The 11,281-nt window shown below is 43.9% G+C and overlaps 1 pseudogene; it reads left to right on the top strand.

Moving 5' to 3' along the window:
- The first annotated feature begins 3,075 nt into the window (after window positions 1-3,075).
- On the top strand, window positions 3,076-3,192 carry LOC124723433 (annotated as a pseudogene).
- Window positions 3,193-11,281: the final 8,089 nt, after the last annotated feature.

Raw genomic sequence — 11,281 nt, 5'->3', positions numbered from 1 at the left:
ATGCCGGTTCTCTAAACTTCCGCAGTAGTGCCTTACGAAAAGAACGTCGTCTCCCCTCCAGGGATTCCCGTTTGAGTTCACGAATCATCTCGGTAATACTTGCGTACTGACCGAACCAGTCGGTAACAAATCTAGCAGCCGGCCTCTGAATTACTTCGATGTTTTGCTTTAATCCGACCTGGTGGGGATCCCAAACACTCGAACAGTACTCAGAAATGGGTCATACTAGCGTTCTATACGCCGTCTCCGTTATGGATGAGCTGCTGTTTCCTAAAATTCTGCCAATAAAACGAAGTCGAGCATTCGCCTTCCCTACTACTAACCTGAAGCCTTTATTCCATCTCATATCGCTTTGCAACGTTACGCCTAGACGTGACTGTGTCAGGCTGCACACTAATAATTCTGTATTCGAACGTTACAGGATTGTTTTCCATATTGAACCGTATTAACTTACATTTTTCTACATTTAGAGTAAGTTACCATTTAGCACACCAACTAGAAATCTGTCTAAGTTATCTCGTACACTCCTACAGTCACTCAACGACGACGGCTTCCGTACACCACAGTGTCATCAGCAAACAGCCGTAAATTGCTATTCAGATAATGAGTGGTGCAATGCAGGAACCGGATCTATTACGAAGTGTCAGGTGCGTATCAGTGCAGTATGGGTGACTGGGGTGTATATGTCTTGATACGGATCAAAAGGATCATTCTCCCGAATGCGAGTCCAGTGTGTTAACTATTGCGCCACCACGCTCGGCTTACCTCACGACATCAGGAAATGCCTGGTGATCGAGCAGTTTGTGACACCAGCTTTCGTCGGTCAAATACTGCGAATAAAAATGTCTTCAAGCACTAGAATTACCACCAGCTGCCTTATAGCCGAGTGCACTGTACCAGTGCACGTAAGCGACCTTTACTACGGAGACGAGTGCTATCTGTAGTCTCTGATGTTTCTGCTAAGGAACTTGTAAATAATACTTCGTAGAACCGTAGGATTTGCCTATGAATTTGCATTTGTGTGTGTTTGTGCCACATCGCGTGTCAGGGCGAGAGGGTTTGAGGCGGAGTAGTTATTATATGAACCAGCTGAGTAAAAGGTATTGATAGATATTCCCAATAAGCTGAATTCTTGCGCTGCTCCAAGCTTCTGCCATTAACCTCTCAAACCATGGCACGATCTATTCTCGTCCCAATGAACGCTCACTCTTGCTGGAAGAACTTTAAACGAAACGGTGGCAGCAGAAATTTCGGAAGTAACTCGGCATTCTTATTATCATATGAAGATAGATTTTTATTCGTTGCTTTTAGTTTATCTAAATGTGCTCATCGTACCTCAAAGTAGATACAGAGCTTAATTCACGCACGCGCGGATGGCGTTCCCACTCGCTGGCGACTGCTTAGTTTTCTCTGTCATCGTAGCTGGTTGACTTAACAGCAAACCGCTAGATTTATTATTGGTTTTGCTCGATGTAAAAGTGAATTCTGAAGTAGAGCGATGTGATGGCGGCTAGCGCCGTTCCTCTATGAGGTGTTAAAAATGGTTTGGGACGACTCACGCTTACGTAATGGTACAGGAGCTGTTGACGTGGAGGGGTAACTGTTTTCTTCTCCACCTCCGCTTGTTTACTGTTTGTCGGCAGCAGGGCTGTCTTGTGCGAACATGAAGTTTCTTCTGCCGCGCCACGTTGTGTATTTCCGTCAGCGCATCGCGGCGCTGCTTTTGGTCCTGCACAAGTGGTGTGCTGGTCATCCACAGCTGGATCCAAGTCTACATCCTCCTTCGCAGTTCGTGTTATTGGCTCACTTCGTAGATCTTAATGAGTCCTTCTAACACAGGGGTCCCCTACCATTTCGAGAGTGTGCCACTGCGCCGGTTAGAGACCATACAGTAACAGCTACACACTCTTAGCCTTTAGTGAAGGTTGTGGTATGCGGAGCGTGTGCTCACAAGAAACTCTGGTTACTGGAGCTAAAAAGTGAGAGTAACGTCATACGGCATTGTTGATTTGGAACATCTGTAAATGATCTGTGTTTTTTTTTCCAGAGAAACTCTTCCTTGATGAAGATGGGTAAGAGTTCATAGAAAGCGTAAAATCCAATGTTAGGTTGTACCCCGTTCTTCTCGAATCCTACGAATTTATGCCTGTTCGACTGACGGATAACAGTAAACAGTGTAACCTACCTTCATTTCACGAGACACTGTTGTCAGTCTTAGTATTTAATACAGGATATTATACGCCCGAAGCTCTCTTCTTCTTTCCGGAAAAATATGGATGATGAAAGTTGCTTCCAATACTGTCACTCTAGCGTCTACTTCTCAGCCGAACGCCAACGTACTAGAGTACATTAATGATCCCGAATGCAAAAGTTCCCTCAATGTCAGTTAATATCACACGTTCCTTCTATGTAGAAACGATCGGCTGCAGATTTCACCCGTAAAATTATGGAGCTTACTGATGCCACGCAATAACAATGCTCAGTCCATTCGAAAATGTAAATTTCTCGGGAAAGTGCATTTTGCGTGCAGCTGCTGATACCCCTTTGCGTAAGAAAGTAATGTGTATACCGTTATTTGTAACTCAGATGGTGAGTAAATGTTGTGGGTCCCTCTCGGTGTCTTTTGTGGAGTACGGGCACAAACAAGTGGGTACGTTGACCACAGCATCACTCTTGGTGCTATTTGAGAGTCTGCAATGAGCTTGCCGCATGCCTCACATTCTTCCTGCTCCCATCGTAAAAAAAAAATGAAGTTAAGTAATATGGCATTATTGAAGGCAAAATTGGAAACAATTTTCTTCCTCACGCACGTTGAACCCACCCTTCGTTGACTGTGATAGTTATGTCATAAATGTACCTGTTCTGAATAAATGTGAAGAGTGCCTGCAAAGAACAATACCGTAATGGCTTCGTTGATGAAAATGAGAGCAAGTAGAGATAATAGAACATTTGCCACCACGTATCTTTCTCCTCTCGAATGAAACCAAGCAACTAAGTATCTCTTCGAAGGAGAAGTCTGCGATTTAATCCTGGTTGGACGAGAAATGTAATTTCTCTCTGTCTCTTGAATACGAGGGCAACGGCCTTGCCGCAGTGGATACACCGGTTCCCGTGAGATCACCGAAGTTAAGCGCTGTTGGACGTGGCCAGAACTTGGATGGGTGACAATCCAGCCGCCATGCGCTGTTGCCATTTTTCTGGGTGCACTCAGCCTCGTGATGCCAATTGAGGAGCTACTCAACCGAATAGTAGCGGCTTCGGTCAAGAATACCATCGTAACGACTGGAAGAGCGGTGTGCTGACCCCAAGCCCCTCCTATCCGCATCCTCCACTGAGGATGACACGGCGGTCGGATGGCCCCCGTAGGCCACTCGTGGCCTGAAGACGGAGTGCTCTTGAATACGAACTGGGTGTCTCTAAGTCGAGCGGCATCCAACTAGTGTGCGTTAGTGATCTCAAGTACGAAGGCAAGTTCACCATTGGTATTCTATGCTCACATCATTCACTTACATAGAACAGTTAAAAGTCGGCCGCGGTGGCCGAGAGTTCTAGGCGCTTCAATCCGGAACCGCACTACTGCTACGGTCGCAGGTTCGAACCCTGCCTCGGGCATGGATGTGTGTGATATCTTTAGGTTAGTTAGGTTTAAGTAGTTCTAAGTTCTAGAGGACTGATGACCTAAGATGTTAAGTCCCATAGTGCTCAGAGCCATTTGAACAGTTAAAATGTTTATCCTTTGCTGCCGCCGATTTCACGCACCACTGCGAGGTAGTGTTCCGTTTCTAAAGATCTCATCGTCGACGGGGCTTTAAACCATAATTTTCGTTCTTATTATTTCGTTTACAACTCGTGGAGTTCTATGTTTCTCTCACCGCAAATACGAGTAAAATACTACGTGTACACTCCATTGTCAAGAATTGGTATGTTTTCGAACTTTTCGTCTTACTTCTGAGGAGTTCTTCTGCAGATGCCTTTACGAAACGTGGGAAGAACTACGAGTTAACAAAATGACGAAAAGGTTGTTCACATGCCCAAGTCTTAAGTCTTGAAGCAACAACGTGCAAGCATGTCAGATTCTTTCTGCGTTCAACCCATTCAGAATCCATTGTATTCCGTATGTCCGTCTGCAGCATCCACATAGTCTCGAAAGAAGCTATGCTTGTGGCAGCGGACGGTTCCCAGAAAGGGCAAAGCCTCAAATGGGGTTTCTCTGCTGAATAAGCGATTCCTCCCGCCTGTGTAAACAGCCCGGGAACCGAAGCCGCGAGGTTGCGAGAACAGGAAGGACACTCTAAAGGTTTCACGGCCATGTTTTATTTACTCCGCAGTTGTGGAAAACAGCTCTCTCCTTTCAGATACGATATCTTGAAAATATTATACGCTGAGGAACAGGTAGATCTCGTCTTTCCAGATTTCATAAATGTGCCTTGCACTACACCATAATATTGACTGATAATCCTCTCGGATATATGATTGTCTCAACGAATTTTTGGCTGATAGAATTCTATATTACACTGGACGACGATTGTTCAATCAAAGCGGGAGTTGCATCGGGTATGGCAAAGAAAGTATAACTGGACCGTAATTTGCTCAATACACCTTAAAGATATATATGATATGACGGTCACATATCTAAAACATCCGTAACCCCGAGTGAACTGGAAGCTTCTACACTGTCGAAATTGAACGGTAACTGGCACGACGGGTACAGATTGAACACAGATTGTTCCACAATGTATGTTTCTGCGAGAGCTGAATTTTTTGATGATCAGACAGGGAGTCAACAATCATTTCTGTTGGCTACTGAAGCGTGGATAATAATCGCGGAGCTGTACGCCATTCATCTGGCTATATTTCACATAGTAGACTTAAAAGTCGAACGGCTGGAGTCCCGAAATCCATACAGAGTAATCTTGGAATATCATTATATTAATCTGTTGAGGAACAATGACTGATAACTATTAGTTTTGCTTTCTGTAATACATTCATATTGATTACCAGAATTAAAACGATTAGAATACAATTTTCACGTGAGAAACCACAATTTCAATAGTATGTGAGACTTCATACGCTTTAATACACATCGGATGCAATGTTCCGACAAACAGTGAAAAACATCAGCGGAGCGTACGCTGCGATGAAAATTTGTCACACGCTAGATTAGTGTGCCGAAACGGGGCTCGAACTCGGAACTCTGTTTTTGGCAGGAAGTACACTGACAACGGCGTTGTCACAATAGTATCTTCGTTATGCTGCCCTTTGGATCTATAACAATTCATTGTTCTGACCCAGAGCGTTTCATTTTATTTCAGTCATCGGCAAGTATCTATTAAAGGGGCAATGCTGGTAGTTACGTTTTCCGCGGAGCAATGTTGGCAGCGCTCGACGTGAGGTGTGACGTGAGCGCAAGGTTGCGTGTCAACAGGTGGATGTAAGTACCCAATAAGAGCGCATCAGTCAGACAACGTCCTTCAGTGAGTTGGAGTAAATAGGTTGAAATTTGACATCAATACATAACCGAGAAATACGCTATGCGTTCGAAACATCAGCGAAAGTAATCGGAAAAGACTGCGAGATATTCGCCACGACAGTAAAAATAGCTTTGTGGCACGCGATATACAGCCGAAATCACTACAGCAGTTCTTCAGTAAATGTAGCCGAGTTTTGTCTAACATGATTTTCATTGCCGTCAACAGTTCACACTCGAACTATCATCTCTGTGCTTAATATAAGCCTCTTACCGCACAGTAGCCTCCTTTTTATTTTATTTCGTTTTCCCTGCGCCCTTAATGTAATGTAATTTTCCCCCATATCAAAACACTGCTCTATCTATCGCAGTTGAAGTGCGCAGTTGATTCTATTAGGTTAGTTTATAAATACAGTAATTAATTAAACAATTTACTGAACAGAGCTATCGTTGATATAATTAAAGAGATGCGAAAAGTTGTTGTTCACTACACGACATCTCAAACCTTGAACTGAAGTAAGATACCGATAATCTCTTTTCCTGTACCACGTTAATTTTCGCACTATCAAAACTGCCATGGCATGTACCTTACAAGGGATCGCCAAAACAAATCAACGGATTTTTATTCATCCTATTTGTATCCCTTATTGTTGCAAATGATAAATTGTGTCTGCTATTAAAATATTCCTGCGGCTCCCTTGCAGTACAACCGGGGTGTCCAGGGCGCCCAGTTTTGAAACCATAGGGCATTGTTGCAGATTTGACTGACACCACTCATTTCATTTTAAGAATAGTTTCCTGTCATGGCATCACAGCCCCTGCCTTTGCTAACTCATAACTTACCCACCGTCTACCAATCTTACTTTGACCTCGGGCTATGCTATACAGCAATCTGTCAACATAACAATCAGTGCAAAAAAAGTAGAAAACGCACATGGACACTGTGGCGGCAACAATCACGAATAATCTGAGAATGCTATCTAATGGTTTCAATTCCGGTCTTCAAAATAGCTTACCTCCTATTAGTTAATTAAAACAGTCCTCCCACTGAATAAGCGAAGCAGAAGTGCTACCAACGAGTGTACCATAGAGAAAAAGCACACTACACTGTTCCCATTCTAGAATTTAGTCCAAATCCTCATCAGTTACAACCGTAAAAATTATTATTTTGTTTACAGCTTTGTCAAGAAAGATCAAAAATAGTTCTTACGCATCATTATTTCTAACGAAGTAGTAATTGCTACAGTGGTTACTTTAGAATCTTTGGGGTAAGGTGAAAAGCGTTTGGTCAAAATTAAGAATTTAAAATTCGGTATTTCCTAGATATTGCTGCAAATTGTCGACTGTGGACGGAGGACCACAAAAAGAGAAAGAACGAGTAACTCACTATATTTTATTTAGATCTATATCAGGTACGAATGTTCATAAAAGTAAAAGGCAGATAATTTGAGTAATAGAACAGCGCCAGACAGAGAATTTGTTATACAGGCTATCGACTGAACAACTATTTACATTTACAGTGGCACTGTTTTCCATCCATGTTAAAGTGAACAGAAATGATAACACATCTTGTTCATGACAAAGTAATATAGGATGCACCAAAAGGAAGGATAGTATGATCTCTAAGGTTCTCGTTATACAAGGGGCAGTCAAATGAAAAAGTGATCGATGGAAAAAATAAGTAAACTGTTTATTATTTCAAAAGTAATCGCCATAACTGTAAATACATTTGTTGCGCTGTGAGACAGGACGATCAATACGTTCATGGAAAAATGCTTCCAGTTGCCTATAGAATCGTGATTATCCCCAGGCACCTCTTCGATGATTTTTGGTTTGCATGGCTCTGCTGGCCGCTGTGGTCGAGCGGTTCTAGGCGCCTCAAAATGGTTCAAATGGCTCTGAGCACTATGGGACTAAACTTCTGAGGTCATCAGTCCCCTAGAACTTAGAACTACATAAACGTAACTAACCTAAGGACATCACACACATCCATGCCCGAGGCAGGATTCGAACCTGAGACCGTAGCGGTCGCTCGGTTCCATACTGTAGCGCCTAGAACCGCTCGGCCAATCCGGCGGCTCTAGGCGCCTCAGTCCGGAACTACGCGGCTGCTACGGTCGCGGGCTCGAATCCTGCCTCGGGCATGGATGTGCGTGATGTCCTTAGGTTAGTTAGGTTTAAGCAGTTCTAAGTCTAGGGGACTGATGACCTCAGATGTTAAGTCCCATAGTGCTCAGAGCCATTTGAACCATTTGCGGGGCGCTCAACTGCACGGTCATCAGCGCCCGTACAAAGTCCCAATTTTTACACAGTCCATTTTCTTTTCACAATCCGAACTAGTCACTCTCACAAATGATGATGATGATGAAATGATGAGGACAACACAAACACCTAGTCCCCGGGCAGAGGAAATCCCCTACCTGGCCGGGAATCGAAACCGGATCCCAGTGTTCCAGAGGCAGCAACGCCTAGACCACGAGCTGCGGACAGGTACCTCTTCGACCGAAATAAATCGATGGCCACGAATGTGCAAAGTTGGCAAGGTTGGGCGGGCTCACATGTTGACAAAGTTGTTTCGATTAGGATGCAGAAGTTTCGCTGGGGACCCCTTACACAGCCTCCATACAGCCCCGGTCTCCAATCCGCATATTTTTGGAGCCCTAGAGAAAGGCATTGGTAACGGCCCATTTGCTTCGGACTCCTGGGTAGAACCGCACACGTTTTTCCATGAACGCAATGACCGTCTTGTCTCACAGTAGGATAAATGTATTAACAGTTCTAGAGATTACTTTTGAAATAATAAACAGTTTCCTTACTTTTTTCCATCTGTCTCTTTTCCAGTTGATTGCCGCTTATACATAAACGATTTCTCAGGCACCTATAAGTCCATGTTTATACAGGACGGTTCAAAGACTTCGTCTTTGCAGTATGAAACTCCAAATCAAAAACACCTTCAGCCGTTTATATTTCAAATTTTATTTTACTTATGCTAGCAGTTTCGGCATTTCACTACTCTATCTTCAAGCCCCCCTGCCCGACACGCAAGAAAAACCTAGCGCCATGCTCAATCGAAAAAAGTAACCTATGGATAGCAGGGTACCACTTACTTAATAATGGTCCCTATTTAGTTGTACATGAGGTTGGATCCTTCGGGCAGGGGGCCTGAAGATCGCGTAGTGAAACGCCGAAACTGGCGCATAGTAAATTAAAATTTCATACATAGACGGTTGATGTGACATTTTATTTATAACGCAGCATCAGCAGCAGTATAAGATTGTCATCTGACGATGTATTGTGTACAGAATGGTATCGTCATTAGATGATCATAAGGAACTGCAGGAAAACTTGACAAAATTTCTGCTTTATGTAAGTAATGACAGTTCTCATTAAATGTGGATGAATGTAAGATAAAGCCTATAACAAAGAGAAAGACCCCTATAGTAAATGAATACAAGATAAGTAGTGAACATTTTCAGCATGTCACATTGTACAAGTAGTTTAGGAGTAAGGAGCGGTATAGGAGTGGACGATCACGTAAAATCAGTTTTAGGGAACGCGAATGCAAGACTGATATTTGTTGGAACGGTTCTGGAAACACGGAATGCTTCTGAAAATGGTAGAATTTACAAGAAGTCCGTGAGATAAACTGTGGGTGTAAAGTGCAACTCAAACCATTGCCATCGTTTTGCGATCCATATGTCATTTGCAGCCGATCCCATTTACGTGGCACAGTGGTTAGTATACTTGACTTGCTTTCGGGAGGACGGTGGTTCAAACCCGCGTCCACCCATCCTGATTTAAGTTTTCTCTGATTTCCCTAAATCGCTTCTGGCCAATGCCGGAATGGTTCCTTTGAAAGGGCGCAGCCGGATTCCTTCTCCGTCCTTCCCTAATCCGATGGGACCGATGGCTTCACTGTTTGGTCTCCTCCCCCGAATCAACCAACCAACCCATTTACTTTAAGAAGCTTACAGCGCCATCTATTGGTAAAATTTTCGTTAATTTTTTTTCCGTGAGGTTTCTCCCTGTGTCAATAAAATGCTGTTCAAATTTGATGTCATTCTGAGTAGTAGTTCACTTTCTGCAGCGTTTTGAAACAGGAACTTTTAACTATGGACGCCCTATATCTCTCGCGTAATAATCATGAGAATAGGATAAGAAAGGCTCAGGTACGTACAGAGGCATTTATAATGTCATTTATCTCTCGTTCTATACGCAAATAGAACAAGAAGGAATGGTTCAAATGGCTCTGAGCACTATGGGAGTTAACTTCTGAGGGTATCAGTCCCCTAGAACTTAGAACTACTTAAACCTAACTAACCTAAGGACATCACACACATCCATGCCCGGGGCAGGATTCGAACGTGCGACCGCAGCGGTCGCGCGGTTCCAGACTGTAGCGCCAAGAACCGCTCGGCCACATCGGCCGCCGATAAGAAGGAAAGTCTATAATATTTGTATGACGTACCCTTTTCTACGTTATGGCCGGCCGGGGTGGCCGAGCGGCTGTAGGCGCTATAGTCCGGAACCGCGCGACCGCTATGGTCGCAGGTTCGAATCCTGCCTCGGGCATGGATGTGTGTGATATCCTTAGGTTAGCTAGGTTTAAGTAGTTCTAAGTTCTAGGGGACTTATACCCTCAGAAGTTAAGTCCCATAGTGCTCAGAGCCATTTTTCTACGTCATTTATGGCTTGCGGTGTACACTGTTGAATGGATTCTCGGAGAATCTCCCCGCTATGCCGGTGAAGTATAAATAACAGTACGGTACGCGAGCGGTTTGAGATGATATCTCCAATTTGGTAAGGCAGCAGCTTATCTGCAAAAGGGCCTGGAATAGAGAGCGCACGAGCGCGGGTTTGGCGCCACGGCACGGGCCGCAGACGGCTGAGTCTTGCCGCCGTCTGATGCGGAAGTGTGTTGGCGGCGGCCGTTGACCCGGCTGCGTTCGGCGCACCTCGGCACCGCTCGGCTCCCGCCGCCTAACAGCAGTAAAGGCCGGACATTGAACCGGCTGGCCAAACTTCCCAGCAAAAATGCAACACCCTCGCCGTCGCTACCGCCGCCACTGCATTTTGCGAGCGCGCTAAAAATCGCTGAGCGGGCCTACCCGCTGCGTAAGCTGAAAATGTGAATATGATCACTTCGCATGGCAATCCTTATGCGTTTTGGTATTAAAAATACCTATCTGCGTTAAACTGGTATTCTTACGCGAACTTCACACTGTAGCTCTTACATACAGTGACACTGAAAACATCTGTTTGGGCTACACTCCGTGACACTCTAATATTTAAACATTAACGACGATAAACAATTTCGAATGCATTGTCTCATACTACCGCATGCTGATAATTTTTATGTTCGGACGGTCTAATTACAACTAAATGAAACGCGTATTTCGCCTTTATTCTTTGCAAGACATCTTAAGTGGCAGATTTCGTGGATATTGGTCTACATGTGTTTTCGTTCCTTTGTCATCGCTGTTCTTCTTACAACTGCCACTTGAAATTTTGTTTTCAGACTTCACAGCACTAGGAACTAAACAATCGTTTTTATGTTTTGTCCTTTGTAATCTGATGGTCCCAAAATAAAAATTATCAGCACGTAATATTATACGCAACTAAGAATGACACGACGTAAAAGTTGAATCAGTTTCGCATATTTTACACAAAGCGATCCGAGACACAAGTCGTATTCTTGAAATTAACAGATAATATATCCGTTTTAAATAGAACGAAAACACTGCGTAAACTACCAACTTAAAAAAAAAAGCAAGTTTGTTTGCCATGTCGTGTTTCGGAGATCAGCAGGTGACA

The sequence above is a fragment of the Schistocerca piceifrons genome, chromosome X (genome assembly GCF_021461385.2).
Source record: "Schistocerca piceifrons isolate TAMUIC-IGC-003096 chromosome X, iqSchPice1.1, whole genome shotgun sequence".
In the NCBI taxonomy this organism is placed as follows: Eukaryota; Metazoa; Arthropoda; class Insecta; order Orthoptera; family Acrididae; genus Schistocerca; species Schistocerca piceifrons.
Note: the sequence above shows the minus strand (reverse complement) of the source record. Positions and strands in the feature narration are given on the sequence as shown.